This window comes from Dendrobates tinctorius, unplaced genomic scaffold, assembly GCF_039654945.1.
Source record: "Dendrobates tinctorius isolate UK_male_01 unplaced genomic scaffold, ASM3965494v1 ptg000007l, whole genome shotgun sequence".
NCBI lineage: Eukaryota > Metazoa > Chordata > Amphibia > Anura > Dendrobatidae > Dendrobates > Dendrobates tinctorius.
Genome location: NW_027361675.1, coordinates 31,589,355 through 31,607,967, shown reverse-complemented (window position 1 = coordinate 31,607,967; position 18,613 = coordinate 31,589,355). Strand labels below are relative to the sequence as shown.

General features: G+C 41.5%; 1 protein-coding gene across 5 annotated transcripts in view; it reads right to left on the bottom strand.

Annotated features, from left to right (window-relative positions):
• BRIP1 (BRCA1 interacting DNA helicase 1) overlaps window positions 1–18,613 on the bottom strand; it is a 445,923-nt gene that overhangs the window by 419,111 nt on the left and 8,199 nt on the right. The gene's annotated exons all lie outside the window — the stretch shown is intronic.

Here is an 18,613-nt window from a genome sequence, read left to right as displayed (position 1 = left end):
TACACATATAACCTTATTTAGGACTTGAATTTCCACTTTTCCTTTTTGTTGGTCAAAACGTTGAACAAGCGAACAATCTCCATCTGCATTACCCAATTTCATAGGTCAAATAAGAATGTTTCAACCAACTAAACAATTTCATTAACGGCTAACCTGTTTACGACATATGACATACATTTACGTCATACAGTTAGGTCCATATATATTTGGACAGACATTTTTCTAATTTTGGATCTAGACATTAACCCAATGAATTTTAAACAAAACAATTCAGATGCAGTTGAAGTTCAGACTTTCAGCTTTCATTTGAGGGTATCCACATTAAAATTGGATGACGGGTTTAGGAGTTTCAGCTCCTTAACATGTGCCACCCTGTTTTTAAAGGGACCAAAAGTAATTGGACAGATTAAAAGTCTGAACTTCAACTGCATCTGAATTGTTTTGTTTAAAATTCATTGTGGTAATGTCTAGAACCAAAATTAGAAAAATGTCTCTGTCCAAATATATATGGACCTAACTGTATGTCGTATCCCTGCCTTTGATATGGGCAAGACGAGCTCGCATCTTTCCTGGCAGATGATGGCTGATTTATTCAGCCATCATCTGCATCTACCAGCCGCAGGTGGACCAATCATGTTAACATGTTAAAATGTTGCTGTTTATTTCTAACAGCAGTATTTAACACCCACTGGTGCACCATTTCATTTGCGCATTGGCACACCTGTGACCTGAATGTTGGGTGGCAATGGGTTGGCACGATAGTCAAGGATCTGCTGAAGACCCCCATGCCTGTAGTTACGATACTTCAGCGAAAGCTAGCCTTCAGCTAGTGTTCGTAGCAGATCGTGATTTTAGCTACACACGGCAGTGCTGATGTAGTGCTATAACTAGCACAAGCGATCGGATGATCACACCTTCAACTAGCCTAATTGGACTAACAAGTACAGTAAAAAGTGAGAAAATTTTTTAAAATAAAACAATTAAAATAAAAATACACATATTTGGTATTGCTACATTCAAAAAAGTCCCCAAAAGCCCGCTCCGATGCACGAACAGATTATTGCACCAAAACTTCTATTGGTGATCAAAGAATAACCAGATTTCTACAGTGAAGGTATCTATTAAATAAGCATCACAGTGCCATTATCCTGTGCCTTTAGTTTATCGACTTTTAATGTTCGGCATACCAGCCTGTGCTATGTCTTGGAGTTTGCAATAGAATACAATAAAGGTTCTATGTCTATTCCTCTACCGTTTGCCTGTTTCGCTATCAGAATATTTTGAGCTCAAGTCCTTTTTCTTGCTAGCACCTATTCCTGGTTTTAATTTGCTTTTAACCCTGCTATTCTGTTCGTTTCCACTATACACTTGTACTACTCTGGTCATTTTTGACCGGACCTATTAAAATGCTGTTTTAGCTACTTAAAAAAAAATTTTTGAATACCTGTTGCATTATTATACTGTATGTGAACATGGTTGGTCATTATATAAAAAAAAATACACAAAAAAACTCTATTTATTTTGTGTTTATAAAGGTTACAAGGGCTTATTGAATTCTGCACAGAAATTACAAATTTGAGCTTAACTAACTAAAACAACTACTACTGCTACTATAACAACTATAACTAACTATAACTAAAATTATCTATAGTATAAAATGCGTGCAAACATTTTGAAAAAAATAGTAAAAATAAAAAAAATCAGTTTTTTTTCAGAAAATCTTCACATAATTCTATTGTTCACAAGAAAAAGAGAAAAAAAATTGCACAGAACTGTACTGAAAACCAATGTGTATGGTTTGTACTGAAAGCATGTGTAAATCTGCACCTAAAGCAACTGTTTACTTCATAAACAATAGTAGATGCAATAAGTAGTCTCAAAAGAAATTATAACTCATTTGTTTTACTCAAAAAATGGCTGAAATTAGCATAAAATGCTATTCGGTCATTTTTGACCGGGACAGTACAAGTGTAAAAAAAAAAAATGTGGTGCAAAAACTAAACAAAAAAAAAAAAAAAGTACCCTTAGAAAGAACCCCTCAAATTAGGAAAATATAAGTAACCACAAGTTTCAGAACCGCATAATGAATTTTTTAAAAAATATCAAAGTTCAAAAACGGTCATTTTTGACCGAACAGAACAGCAGGGTTAAATTAATGATGATTTACTAATAAAAATGTAAGTTTTATAAATGATCATGTGTCACTTTTAGTTGTTACCATGGTGAAACCAGACACCTGTGAGCTTGCATTTAAATGTAATATTAAGTAGCAGCGCTGCCCATATATCAAGGGCTATTTGGTATTGAGGACAATTACTACTATTAAACTTTAGTTTATCATGCCTGATCTACATGACAGGTTCTCTTTAAAAAAAAAAAAAAAAACTATACATGTTTAGTATCTGCATAATTGTTCTGTCCTGTAGAATCATATTGCCAGGTCAGTTTACCATATAGGGAATGTCGTAAATAAAAAAAAAAAAAAATTGTGAAATTCATTTTTTATTTGCAATTTCAACGCACTTGGAATTTTTTCCCCGCTTTCCAGTGCATTACATGATAAAATCAATGGTGTAATTCAAAAGTACAACTCATCCCGCCAAAAAGCAAGCCCTCATAAGGCTATGTGGACGGGGGAAAAAAAAAAAAAAAAGTTATGGCTCTTGGAAAAAGGGGAGGGAAAAAAATGAAAATGAAAAAACTGAAAAGAGCTAGGTCATAAGCGAGTGTTTCTGGACACATCATTTAGTCGCTCAACACATTCACATCACACAACTGTCATGAATGATGGCTCATTATCATTAGTACCAGACAGATTATCGCTGCTGTAAAAGGACCTTTAGTTTTAACACAGCTGAGGATTTGCTAACCTATTTGAGAACACATACCATAAATGTCTGGCTGTAATCTAGCAGACAGGTTGGGTGCCTGGCTCTCAGAGACAACTGGCTTTCCAAGGAGAAAATAGAACTGGTTTATAACTGTTAGTGTCCTCCCTTTTGCAGCTTACATAGCATATGGTGACCACTGGAATTATTAGTATTATTTATTTGATAGCACCCTCAACCCCCTTCATGATCTTGGGACTTTCCGCTTTTGAGTTTTCATTTTTCGCTCCCCTTCTTCCCAGAGCCATTGTTGTTTTTTTAAATGTTCTCATCAATATGGCCACGTGAGTACTTGTTTCTTGTGGGATGACTTATACTTTTGAACGTCACCATAGACTTTACCATATAGTGCACTGAAAAAGAGGAACAAAATTACAAGTGCGGTGAAACTGCAAAAAAAACCTGCAGTTCCACAATTATTTTTTTTTTATCATGTTGACTAAATGCTAAAACTGACCTGCCATTATGATTCTCAAGGTTATTATAAGTTTGTAGACACCAAACATGTCTAGGTTCTTTTTTTATTTAAGCCCTTCACCCCCAAGGGTGGTTTGCACGTTCATGACCAGGCCAATTTTTACAATTCTGACCACTGTACCTTTATGAGGTCATAACTCTGGAACGCTTCCATGGATCCCGGTGATTTTGACATTGTTTTCTCGTGACATATTGTACTTCATGTTAGTGATAAAATTTCATTCAAATAACTTGCGTTTGTGAGAAAAACGGAAATTTGGCGAAAATTTTGAAAATTTCGCAATTTTCCAACTTTGAATTTTTATGCCCTTAAATCACAGAGATACGGCACACAAAAAACTTGATAACTAACATTTCCCACATGTTTACTTTACATCAGCACAATTTTGGAACCAAAATTTTTTTTTGTTAGGAAGTTATAAGGGTTAAAAGTTGACCAGCGATTTCTCATTTTTACAACACCATTTTATTTTTAGGACCACATCACATTTGAAGCCACTTTGAGGGGTCTATATGATAGAAAATACCCAAAAGTGACACCATTCTAAAAACTGCACCCCTTAAAGTGCTCAAAACCACATTCAAGAAGTTTATTAACCCTTTAGGTGCGTCACAGGAATTTTTTTGAATATTTAAAAAAAAATGAATATTAACTTTTTTTCATAAAAAAAATACTTCAGGTTCAATTTTTTTTATTTTACCAAGGGTAACAGGAGAAATTGGACTGCAAAAGTTATTGTGCAATTTTTCCTGAGTACGCAGATACCTGATATGTGGGGGGGAACCACTGTTTCGGTGCATGGCAGAGCTCAGAATGGAAGGAGCGCCGTTTGACTTTTTCAATGCAAAATTGGCTGGAATTCAGATTGGACGCCATGTCACGTTTGGAGAGTCCCTGATGTACCTAAACAGTGGAAACCCCCTACAAGTGACCCCATTTTGGAAACTAGACCCCCCAAGGAACTTATCTAAATATGTGGTGAGAACTTTGAACCCACAAGGGCTTTACAGAAGTTTATAACGTACAGCGGTACAATTAAAAAATCATATTTTTTCCACAAAAATGATCTTTTCACCCCAATTTTTATTTTCCCAAGGGTAACAGGACCCTAAAAGTTATTGTGCAATTTGTCCTGAGTACGCTAATACCCCACATGTGGGGGTAAACCACTATTTGGGCGCATGGCAGAGCTCGGAAGGGAAGCAGCGCCATTTGACGTTTTTGGCTGGAATTGAGATCGGACACCATGTCGCGTTTGGAAAACTCCTGATGTACCAAAACAGTGGAAACCCCCCACAAATGACACCATTTTGGAAACTAGACCCCCTACGGAACTTATCTAGATGTGTGGTGAGCACTTTGACCCCCCCAGTGCTTCACAGAAGTTTATAATGCCCGGGCGTGAAAATAAAAAATTCGTATTTTTTCCACAAACATGATCTTTTAGTCACCAATTTTTTATTTTCCCAAGGGTACCAGGAGAAATTGGACCCCAAAAGTTGTTGTCCAATTTGTCCTGAGTATGCTGATACCCCATATGTGGGAGAAAACTACTGTATGGGCACACGTCGGGGCTCGGAAGGGAAGTAGTGACGTTTTGGAATGCAGACTTTGATGGAATGGTCTGCGGGTGTCATGTGTGTTTGGAGAGCCCCTGATGTACCTAAACTATTGAAACTCCCCACAAGTGACCCCATTTTGGACACTAGACCCCCCACGGAACTTATCTAGATGTGTGGTGAGCACTTTGAACCCCCAAGTGCTTCACAGAAGTTTATAACACTCGGACGTGAAAATAAAAAAATCATTTTTTTTCCACAAAAATGATATTTTTGCCCCCAATTTTTTATTTTCCTAAGGGTAACAGGAGAAATTGGACCCCAAAAATTGTTTTGCAATTTGTCCTGAGTAGGTTGATACCCTACATGTGGGGTAAAACACTGTTTGGGCGCATGGCAGAGCTTGGAAGGGAAGGAGCAACATTTGACTTTTTCAACTCAGAATTGGCTGGAATTGAGATCAGACGCCATGTTGCATTTGGAGAGCCCCTGATGTGCCCAAACAGTGGAAACCCCCCAATTATAACTCCAACCCTAACCCCAACACACCCCTAACCCTAATCTGAGCCCTAACCCTAGCCCTAACCCTAACGGGAAAATGGAGATAAATACTTTTTTTTTTAATTTTATTATTTTTCCCTAACTAAGGGGGTGAAGACGGGGGGTTTGACTTACTATTTATGGCGGTTTTTATATTTGGCAGCTGTCGCACGCTAAAAGACGCTTTTTATTGTAAAAATAGTTTTTGCATCACCACATATTGAGAGCTATAATTTTTCCGTATTTTGACCCACCGAGTCATGTAAGGTCTTACTTTTTGCGGGACGAGTTGACGTTTTTATTGGTATCATTTTCGGGCACGTGACATTTTTTGATCGCTTCTTATTCCTATTTTTGGAACACAGAATGAACAAAAACCAGCGTTTCATGAATTTCTTTTGGGGGGGTGCGTTTACACCGTTCCGCGTGCGGTAAAATTGATAAAGCGGTTTTATTCTTCGGGTCAGTACGGTTACAGCGATACCTCATTTATGTCATTTTTTTATGTTTTTGTCGGTTTTATGCAATGAAAACTATTTTATATAAAAAATAATTATTTTTGCATCGCTTTATTTTGTGAGCTATAACTTTTTTATTTTTTCGCTGATGATGCTGTGTGGCGGCTCATTTTTTGCGGGACAAGATGACGTTTTCAGCGGTACCATGGATATTTATATGCGTCTTTTTGATCGTGCGTTATTACACTTTTTGTTTGGCGGTATGATAATAAATCATTATTTTTTGCTTCGTTTTTTATTTTTATTTTTTAAGGGGTTCGCTAAAGGGGTTAACTAATGGGACAGTTTTATAGGGCGGGTCATTACGGATGCGGCGATACCTAATATGTGTACTTTTATTGTTCTTTTTTTTATTATTTCCAAAAAATTGATTTATTGGGGGAATATTTTTTTTTTTTTTCTAATTTATTTGGCGATTTTTTTTTAATTATTTTAACACTTTTTTTTATTTATTTTTTTACTTTATTAAATAGTCCCAGGTGGGACATCACTGTCCAGTGACAGATCGCTGATCTGTCACATCACAGATCACTGTGACAGATCAGCGATCTGACACAGGCACTGCAGAAGGCTTCCTCATGCCTGCGCTTTGCAGGCACTGAGGAAGCCAGCTTCCTCAGGCCCCCGAAGGCCCCCGTCGCCATCTTGGATCCGGGGGCCTGGAGGAAAGGAGTCCCCCGCAGCAGCGCTGCACATTGCGCTGCCGTGGGGGGCTCAGGGAAGCACGGAGGGAGCCCCCTCCCTGCCGATGCTTCCCTTTAACCCCCGGTACACCGCGATCATGTTTGATCGCGGTGTGCAAGGGGTTAACGTGTCGGGGGCGGTCCGTGACCGCCCCTGACACATTGTGCCGGGTGTCAGCTGTGATAATCAGCTGACACCCGGCCGCGATCAGCGGCGCTCACCACGTGGGCGCCGCTGATCGCGCTAGACGTACTATCCCGTCCATGGGCATAGGGTCCCGGGTCCCATGGACGGGATAGTACGTCTCATGTCAGGAAGGGGTTAAGTGGTGAAAAAAAAATCCAAAGTTTGTAAAAAAAAAAAAAAATGCCTTATTTTCGTAGACCTGTAGCATCTCCATTTGTCAGGATCCAGGGCTTGGCGAGAGCTTACTTTTTCATGCTGAGCTGACATTTTATTCATACTATTCTAGGTTAGATACGATGTTTTGATCGCCTGTTATTGCAATGTTGCGTTGACCAAAAAAAGGAGCTCTGGCGTTTTGATTCTTTTTCACGTGTCGACGTTTACCAATCGGATTAATTGTTTTATATTTTGATAGATCAGACGTTTCTAAAGCGATACCAAGTTTGTGTATTTCTTTTACTGTTTTATTTTGAATGGACAAAAGGGGGTTGAGTTGAACTTTTATTTTTTTTAATATTTCTAAAAAAAAATTTTTTTACTTTTTACTTGCTTCAATAGTTTTTTTAGGAGACTTGAAACTGATTGCTTGTGCTACACATACCAGGACTTTAGCCCTGCTATGTATAGCAAAAATCTTCATCTCTTGTGAACGCCAGCCATGGGAAGGAGTTCATAGGAGATCTGCAATGACAAGCACGGGGGTCTTCTGCCAATCCCCAGTTGTTATGCCAACCCATCAGCTCCCTGCGTTCATGTGATAGGAGCGCTGATAGACAGGGTTTGTAACGCACTTCCTGTAAGCACGAGTTAAATGCCACTGTCGGAGCTTGACAGCAGCATTTAACATGTTAACAGCTATGGCCAGATCACGATTTCACCCGCAGCTGTTAGGGGCACCTAACAGCTGATCAAATTAGATATGGGATTAATCTGCAGATTAATAGCATTCTGAACGCATGCGTCATGCGTCCCCTATCTTTATCACCGTGCGCAGTATGCGTTTGGCGGCGCCTGCGTCCTTTTGACGGTGCGCCGACCAGCGCCAAACGCAAGCTGTTGCAATTTGGTTGCGCTCGGCGCACCGTCAAAAAGACGCAGGCGCCGCCAAACGCATACTGCGCACGGCCTGCGTCCTCAGTGATAAAGATAGGGGACGCATGCAGCGTCATGCGCCCGGAGGCGGAGCTACCAGAGGAGGCGCGGCAGGGGCGGGGCTTAGCGGCAGCAGTGCGCAGGCCGACTCTGCGGCCCTAAACGCAAATGTGAAACCGGCCTAACTGAGGCTCCTGCTGATGACTCAGTTAGAAAAAAAATGAAAATAAAAAAAAGACAAAAAGGTGACCATCAAAGCTTTTTTTATTACCTCATGGGGACATATTATAATAAGAAAAAAAATATATATAAATTGATATAGATACACACAGACTTACAAAAGTAGTACAAAAAAAAAAACAAAAAACTAAACATGGCAGCAGAAACTATATCACACCAGACTGATTCACCTGAGAATACAAAAGACATACCTAGAAATAAAAATAATACTAAATAATATAAAAAGGTAGAAACGCTAAACCACCACATGCAAAGTTTTAAAACAGGCTGTTTTTTAGGACCAAAGCACTCTCATTTCTCACTTTCATATAGCAATATGATAAAAAAAAGCTCGTCTTCAAATCCTCTGCAATTTCAACACAGTTGTTCCAGAATTCAGTAAGCGATGATGTGACATTCAACTTCACTTGAACACATCAGCCAGTAACTGAACTTATGGGAGCTATCACAGCACAGCACACCTATTAAGGTCCGTTATTAGCTACAGATAAAGCACATAAGATCACATTTGCTGACAAAAAAAATAAGATGTGAAAGTCAAATTATGATTATTTCTCTTTCTTTTTATATTGACCGCGGTTGGACAACCTTCACAAAATAAAGTCAAACCCCCTTAATTAGCTAATGAGTCAGTCTATATTCGCAATGCTAAGTACATTTACACGTCTTTGTGAGTCAGCATATTAACATATACAACAATTAATCATACCCAAAAGAACTGTTCTGAAATGGTTAAATGTAGAGAACTTACAGGGCCTGATAATAACAGTGCAGAACATAATATCAAACCCCAATGTACCAATAAAAGGGTGACATTCTTCTGTTTATGATGTGATTGAACTTGAAGGCAGAAAGGTGAGCATGTAATCTCAGATGTTTCCCAACAGCTCTTGAGATTTAGCATGTGTTGGGCCTGTTTGGTTCAAGTCACAGTAAGATCTCCCCACTACAGGAAAACATCTGAGGATATAAGGTCCACTCATTAGGTAGATGCCTACACACGTAATCCCCAAAGCTGTCATAAAATGTAACACGTGTAGCCTCCTAGTAAATCTTAGAAAGAGAGAAGACAAGAAAAAAGCCTATGACAACACATATCTTCTTGCCTTTAGTTCAGGAAACCACATTCCCGCATTTCACCAGGTTTTGGGGTATTTAACTAGGGACAACTGGATAAAAAAACAATACAATATCCCATTATCATCATACATACTGTATATATTCAAAGTGGAATAAATTAATACAATTTCCAAACTTTGGATTTTTATGCCCTTAAAAACAGATGGTCAGACTACACAAAATAGCTAATAAATATTTACATGTCTACTTTACATCACCATTTTTTTTTTTAAATTTCTTTTACGAAGTTAGAAATTATTACCCTCACCCGCAAAGCCCTCCATGGCTCAGCACCACCCTACATCTCCTCCCTTGTTTCAGTATACCACCCTACCCGTGCCCTCCGTTCTGCTGATGACCTGGGGTTAGCATCCTCAATAATCAGAACCTCCCACTCCCGTCTCCAAGACTTTACACGTGCTGCGCCAATTCTTTGGAATGCACTTCCCAGGTCAATACAATTGGTCCCCAATTCCCACAATTTTAAGTGTGCCCTGAAAACGCATTTATTCAGACTGGCCTATCGCCTCAACACATTAACCTAATCTATCCCTGTGTAGCACAGCCAAAAGTTTTACCATAACCAGGTTCCCCGCATCATGTTCCCACATGCTTTATGCATCCATTAGCCCTCTGTGTCTGTACAGATACACACTTAACATTATGGCTGGTCCATACAATCAGGGCAACTGTTACCACCCACCTTTCGTGTCTCCCTTTTTTTTTTTTCCCTTCATAGATTGTAAGCTTGCGAGCAGAGCCCTCATTCCTCTTGGTATTTGTTATAATCTATGTGATTATTGTTATGCTGTAATGTCTATTGTCTGTACAAATCCCCTCCGAAATGTAAAGTGCTGCGGAATATGTTGGCGCTATAGAAAATTTATTATTACTATTATTATTATTATAAAGGGTTAAAAATGTACGCAATTCTTAATTTTTCCAACAAAATTTACAAAACCAAATTTTTTTAAGGACCACATCACATTTGAAGTGACTTTGAGAAGCCTATGTGACAGAAAATTCCGAAAAAAGCATTTTAAAAACTGCACCCCTCAAAGTGATCAAAAACACGAAGAAGTTTATTAACCACTTAAGTGCTTCACAGGTATTAAAGCAGTGTTGAAGAAAAAAAATAACAAATTTCTCACAAAAATGTTGATTTAGCCCCAATTTTTGCATTTTCACAAGGGTAACAGATGCAAATGGAGACCAAAAATTTGTGCAATATATCCTGAATACGCAGATACCCCATATGTGGTGGAAAACTACTGTTTGGGCACACGGAAAGGCTTGGAAGGAAAGTGGCACCATTTGACTTTTGGAGTGCAAAATAGGCTGGAATAGTTAGCAGATGCCATGTCTTGTTTACAGAGCTGCTGATGTGCCAAACCAGTGAACACATTGACCCCATTTTGGAAACTACACTCCTCAGGAAATTTATCTAGAGGTATGGGTGAGCAAGTTGAACCCACAGATGCTTTGCTGAATTTTATAACGTTGAGCCGTGAAACTGAAAAATTAGATTGCTTTAGTTAAAAAAAATGTTGCTTTAGCCTCAAATTTTCAATTTAGAGAAGGGCAACAGGACAAAATGGACCACCCAATTTATTGTGCAATTTCTCCTGAGTACGCTGATGCCTCATATGTGGGGGAAAACTACTGTTTGGGTGCACGGAAGGGCTTGGAAGGGAAGGAATGCCATTTGACATTTTGAGCGCTGATTAGGCCGGAATAAACTGTGAACACCACCTTGTGTTTGAAGAGCCCCCAAAGTAGCAGAAACTCCCCACAAGTGACCCCGTTTTGGAAACTACACACTTCAAGGAATTTATCTAGGGGTGATGTGAGCATTTCGAACCCATAGATGTTTAAAACATTGGACCGTGAAAATTAAAAATGAATTGTTTTCCCAAAAAATGTTGCTTTATCCCAAATTTTTAATTTTCACAAGGGTAACAGGAGAAAATTAACTACCCAATTTGTTATGCAATTTCTTCTGAGTATGCTGATGCACAATATGTGGTGGAAAACTACTGTTTGGGCACACAACAGGGCAGATTTGGCAGGAATAGACTCGGCATGCCATGTCGCATTTGAAGAGCCCCAGACCTAAATAAGGTTCACCAAGACACACAGCTGGGTCTTGGTATTAAGACATCAGTATTGCTAAGACTTTGACTTGCTCCATACACCTTGATCTTCTCCACTGCTCTCTGCAGTCTCCTGGGTTTCTACCCCTGCCAGCGATTTCCAGCATTCCTCCTGCCTCCCTGCAGTCTCTCACCTGTCACAAACTTTTATACCATTGGGAGGAAGATTTTATGGCTAAAATACTGATTTAGCACCAGATTTTTCATTTTCACAAAGGGAAAAAAGTAAAAAGGCCCTATAATTTGTTATACAATTTCTCCTGAACATGGCAATACCCACATATGTGGCTGTACAATACTGTTTGGCGACACGGCAGGGATTGGGAGGGAAGGAGTGTTATGGACTCAACTTGGGACTTGGTTTTTGTGAGTTGAGTTGAAGCTTGTATTGGTAGCATTTACAAAACATTTTGGATGAGTTCATATTTATCTTGTGCTGTACGCTGAGCATATACAATCAATGTTTCCATTAAAATCTCTGATGTACCGTAAAAAATTATGTTGTGATACCGTGTTAGCCAGAAAAAAATCGATGTAAATACCTTTATGCCCAAAAATGACAAAAGTAGTCTAGGAGTGACACCTTTATTTGCTAACCAGAAAAGTTACAGTATATTTGCAAGTTTTCATAGCACAGAAGCTCCTTCTTCAAGCAGGTTTACAGAAAAAAAACGACTTCTTCCAGACCTTGATTCCCAAATGAGGGCTCTGGATACAGAAGAGAGATGGTAATAAACTGTCTCTGCTTGCGCTACAGGTAGTCCAGCTGTCTTTGACAGCTAGCACCACATTCTGCAACTGCACAATCTCTGTGCAGCTGTTAAATCCAAAATGTCCTTAAATGTTGGGTAGTCTGCAACAGGAAAGATATATATCTTTGTGCCGTGTTAGCCAGTAGATAGAAGAATATTTAGAATTGAGAGTCCTCAATGGTTGACACCTTTTAATGGCTAACTGAAAAGATGGTAAGGCTATGTGCACACGCTGCAGATTCACCTGAGGTTTTTTCGGCGCGGAACCGCAGGTAAAACCGCAGGTAAAGTGACCTGCGGTTTTGTCTGCGATTTTGCCCTACGGTTTCACACCTCTATTATGTTAAAGGTGTGAAACTGCTGCGGAAACCGCCCAAACAATTGACATGCTTCGGTTTGCAAACCGCAGGAAAAACCGCACCGCCAGCACAGCGTTTTTGAAAACCCATAGGGTTTCATTGTACTGTACTTGGTCTGAGGAACTGCTGCGTTTCCGCAGGACCAAAACTGCTGCGGAAACGCAGCAGAATCCGCACCGTGTGCACATAGCCTAACAAGATGCAAGCTTTCAAGACTATGCAGGTCTCATCAGGCTACAATAATACAAAATCTGAAGGATTACATATTTATACAAAAGACAGCACAGAAATAACCCAATAGCTAAAACAAGTGATGTGAAGTGGAATAGTCATTATGGGGGAGTGATAAGCATAAATATTCGAACAGTTCATAGATAAGCAGTGTGAAGGTTTTATTGCCCTCTGATTACATCTGTCTGGTTCTGTGTTGTGATGACCCCAGAAGATCTAAAGAGCAAATTCCTTAATTGATGTAAAAAGACATAAATCCGTGTGACACATTCAATCATTCCTGCATATTAAAGCTCTGTAATTCTTAACCCCTTAAGCCCCAAGGGTGGTTTGCACGTTCATGACCGGGCCAATTTTTACAATTCTGACCACTGTCCCTTTATGAGGTTATAACTCTGAAACGCTTCCATGGATCCTGGTGATTCTGACATTGTTTAATCGTGACATATTGTACTTCATGTTAGTGGTAACATTTCATTCATATAACTTGCGTTTATTTGTGAAAAAAACGGAAATTTGGTGAAAATTTTGAAAATTTCAAAGAAGCCCAGTAAGTGATAGTTAGGTCCAGAAATATTTTGAACAGTGACACCACTTTTTGACATTTTTACTTACGTTTAAAGCGCCACTCTAGAGGTGAAAAAACAAAAGGCTGGAGTGAAGCTTTAAATATCCAGATAAATTCTAGAGAACACAGGCTAGCTCCAAGCTGGCTAGTAAACACAATCATGCCTTATTCCTGACGCTACCAGAACTACCAGCAGATAAAAGGGGTTGTCTATGACTGGAAAACCCCTTTTGAATAGCTCTAAGGATCATAAAATTAAGAAATTCTTCACTTAGTTCCTGGACTGGCGCCATACCGCTGAAATCAGCGTTGTGCCAATTTATATTACATGACCACTATTGCCAATCGGCTAGAGCCTCCACTTCTGCGTCAGAAAATATATTCTTTCATTTGCCACAGTGAGCTAAAGACTGCAACCACACACTGCTAATATCAGAAGAATGGCACTGGTCAGTGTGGCAAGTATAGCATTTTTTTAAATTTTTATGATGAACTGAGAGATTCAGAATGCGTTGTCCAGTAGTGGAAATTTATTTAATGCTAGGAAAAGGAGTTGAGTGAGGCAGTCGAGCATACTGTGCAGCTTGTCTAATTGTGGATCTAACACCAGATTTCACAATATTAACTGTATGCATTATTGAAAAGATCTCTTAAACCTAATGAGGCTGGTGTACTAATTGTGAAATCCGTGTCAGAAAGACTGTATGTTTTTTTCCATTAAAGTTTACACTCAAACTCTGGCCATCTAGCCTGATTAGCAGTTTCTTAGTGTCCCTCCTGCTGCTGAGATCTCACGCTTGCAGCTACCAGTCAAGGAGGGCGGACAGAGATTGCATATAGTTGGTATTGAGCAATTTAATTCTAAAGCCAGACTCATAACACACTCATCATAAGAGCAGCGTTATACAGCAATTGTGAAGCCGACACCTGCTTCAAACAGCAAAGCTTAGGGTTAGCTCCAGTCACTGATATTTAACCACATGGTGTGCTAAAGAACAAGACCATTCTGGAAACCATTGCCCGCCAATACATACACGGTATGCTGTTGTAAGGAAGGTGACCTGACGGACGGACTTATTAGTAAGAAGGAAGGAGGGTTTTGCACAGTTTAGGCAGATAGCAGTTATGACAGTGGGGAAACAGCTAGGAAAGTGTAGATGACGTGCAGTACCTTGGGTTGACCACTAGATGGCAGGGAGGAGTGTAAGTTCAGGACTTAAAGGAAAGGTGCCGCAATTTTATATAATTTGCAAAAAAAGAGTAAGTAACAAAACATGTTACAGCAAATGTTGTACTAACTAGGATTTATGGTTTGTTTGTAATAATGTTTTAATGTAGCCACTGGGCGCTGCCATCTTGATTTGCAGATCTGTGGAGGACTCATACAGTCTGCAAATATGGCCGTCCCTGGACATAGGAGACTGCGGACGGTTCCCGACCCCACCATGCAGCCTCATTAGCAGTGAACTGGGCACGCCCCTGTGGGCTGCACCATTCACTGCTGTAGGTGTGGCTGGGCGCCATTTTACTGTAGCCCAGTGCTATCTGCTGAGCTCCAATTTCTGCACCGTGCTTCCTGCTCCACTGTCCTCCTGCTCTGTCTCCGCCTCCTCACTCACACACAGCCCCAGTGATCTCCGGTAATCTGATGCCTTCCTTTTTATGACAGCTTTTATGGCTGTCTGAGGAGGACAGTGACATATACAGCCCATAGTCTAGTGTATAATTGGGGGGGGCTGGAAGATTCACCAGTGTGGGCATATCTGTAATACTGTCTCCTGTGATACTGCCTGCCGAGCCATGTATCTAATCCTCTCATGTGTGATACTGCCTGCTGAGCCGTGTATCTAATCCTCTCCTGTGTGATACTGTCTGCTGAGCTGTGTATCTAATCCTATCCTGTGTGATACTGTCTGCTGAGCTGTGCATGTAATCCTATCCTGTGTGATACTGTCTGCAGAGCCGTGTATCTAATCCTATCCTGTGTGATATTGCCTGCTGAGCCGTCTATCTTATCCTATCCTGTGTGATACTGCCTGCTGAGCCGTGTATCTAATCCTATCCTGTGTGATACTGTCTGCTGAGCTGTGCATCTAATTCTATCCTGTGTGATACTGTCTGCAGAGCCGTGTATCTAATCCTATCCTGTGTGATACTGCCTGCTGAGCCGTGTATCTAATTCTCTCCTGTGTGATACTGTCTGCTGAGCCGTGTATCTAATCCTCTCCTGTGTGATACTGTCTGCTGAGCTGTGCATCTAATCCTCTCCTGTGTGATACTGTCTGCTGAGCTGTGCATCTAATCCTATCCTGTGTGCTACTGTCTGCTGAGCTGTGTATCTAATCTTATCCTGTGTGATACTGACTGCTGAGCTGTGTATCTAATCCTCTCCTGTGTGATACTGCCTGCTGAGCTCTGTATCTAATCCTCTCCTGTGTGATACTGACTGCTGAACCGTGTATCTAATCCTCTCTTGTGTGATACTGACTGCTGAACCGTGTATCTAATCCTCTCTTGTGTGATACTGACTGCTGAACCGTGTATCTAATCCTCTCCTGTGTGATACTGACTGCTGAGCCGTGTATCTAATCCTCTCCTGTGTGATACTGACTGCTGGACCGTGTATCTAATCATCTCCTGTGTGATACTGACTGCTGGACCGTGTATCTAATCATCTCCTGTGTGATACTGTCTGCTGAGCCGTGTATCTAATCCTCTCCTGTGTGATACTGTCTGCTGAGCTCTGTATCTAATCCTCTCCTGTGTGATACTGTCTGCTGAGCCGTGCATCTAATCCTCTCCTGTGTGATACTGACTGCTGAGCCGTGTATCTAATCCTATCCTGTGTGATACTGACTGCTGAACCGTGTATCTAATCCTCTCCTGTGTGATACTGTCTGCTGAGCCGTGTATCTAATCCTCTCCTGTGTGATAGTGTCTGCTGAGCCGTGTATCTAATTCTCTGCCGTGTGATACTGCTCTCCTGAAATACTCTGTGCTGCTGTCACCCTGCTGGTTTTATGTGTGATCTACATGGTGGTATTGTGTATGATCTATATGGCGGCATTGTGTGTAAAGTATATGGCGGTATTATTTGTGATCTGCTAAAAGGGGACCCATTCTAGGGTGGTTCTGGCTGAGCACCTGCACACGGGTCAGGGGTAATAGGTGCAGTCAGGGGAGGGCTGGTGAGGCAGCGGTAGAGAGGGGTCTCATTTTTATCGTTACTGTATGGCTACATTTTCCCCCCATCCTGCTTCCCAGCGTCACCCCGGACTGCGCCTGTCGCCTCGCTTTCACACATCACCAGGACAGGATCTGAGGAGGGGAATGGGGTCTTTGCATGCAAAGTCTGGATCAGAACAGGCCATCAATCAGCAGAAATGTTTCCTGGATTTCTGTGCTGCTGTCTCCCTGCTCCTCCCCCATATATCTCCCTCTGTGCCCCCCATAGACCAGCCACTGCTCTCCTGAAATACTCTGTGCTGCTGTCACCATGCTCCTCCACCATATATCTCCCTCTGTGCCCCCCATAGACCAGCACACTGCTCTCCTGAAATACTCTGTGCTGCTGTCACTCTGTTCCCTCTACCATATATCTCTCTGTGTGCCCCCATAGACCAGCACACTGCTCTCCTGAAATACTCTGTGCTGCTGTCACCCTGCTCCTCCCCCATACATCTCCCTCTGTGCCCCCCATAGACCAGCACACTGCTCTCCTGAAATACTCTGTGCTGCTGTCACCCTGCTCCCTCCACCATATATCTCTCTCTGTGCCCCCCATAGACCAGCACACTGCTCTCCTGAAATACTCTGTGCTGCTGTCACCCTGCTCCCTCCACCATATATCTCTCTCTGTGCCCCCCATAGACCAGCACACTGCTCTCCTGAAATACTCTGTGCTGCTGTCACCCTGCTCCCTCCACCATATATCTCTCTCTGTGCCCCCCATAGACCAGCACACTGCTCTCCTGAAATACTCTGTGCTGCTGTCACCCTGCTCCCTCCACCATATATCTCTCTCTGTGCCCCCCATAGACCAGCACACTGCTCTCCTGGAATACTCTGTGCTGCTGTCACCCTGCTCCCAGAATCCTTGCTGCCTGCCATCCTCGGTGACCGAAGACCCCATTCCTCTCCTCAGATCCTGTCCTGGCGATGTGTGAAAGCGAGGTGACAGGGGCCTGATATATGGAGGAAGGAGCAGGGTGACAGCAGCACAGAGTATTTCAGGAGAGCAGTGTGCTGGTCTGTGGGGGGGCGCCCTGTTCGGTGCCAGGGAATGTACATAGAGTGCTGTGCTTTATACACATGGATGGACTGTCTGCTCCACAGAAATCCAGGAAACATTTCTGCTGATTGGTGACCTGTTCTGATCCAGACTTTACATGAAAAGACAGTCAGTAACTTTGCAGGCCCCATCAAAATGGCTTCTCACTGTGTTCCTAGATGTCATCCTCTCTTTTCCCTTAGCAAACACCCAGAAGGGGAGGAGAGGAGTGACACCACACCCATGTCAGCAGATTCCGCCCATACAGTGTCCATTTTAGGGCATGATCATATATCAAAATCAAACATCATGGACACTGTACGCCCATAATTACTGCAGGACAGTAATGTGAGCTAGTTGTACACTAGGTTTTTGTGCCAAATTTCAGTATCTGCTCCCCCTAGTGTTAACAAGTGGAAATGCCAAACTTTGTAAAATTATTTTTCATATTTTACAAAATTAAAAACAAATGATAATATTTTTTAAGAAAATGTAAACATTAATTCTTTACATTTTTTTCAATTGCTGAAAAATTTTTTTGGGGATGGCACCTTCCATTTAACAGCAGCTTAGGGCTTTAGAAACCGTTGGTCATGGAGGGCGGAGTTACAGGGAATCGTGAAAGTTATAAATTTGACAGGAGGGTTCCAGAAAGTTCCAGTCCCCGGGAGGTGCTCAAGAGACAAGGAGTCTGTGACAGTTTGTGTGCTGTGAGGAGAGCCAAACCAGGGGACTGAGGAGAGAGAAAGTCAGGGGGGTGGTCCTGACAGGGAGTACCGCAGTACAGACGAGGCCCTGGAGAAAAGCGTACCGTATTGAAGGCGATAACTGACCAGTAAAAGTGCTGATAGTGAACGGGCCTAAGGCAGCCACAGTGACTGCGCTGACAGGATCGTCACTAAGTGAAAAAGGGACGGTACGTATAATTACGTCCCTGGTGGAAAAGTACGGTGTGTGAGTGTGTAACGGGGCCTGG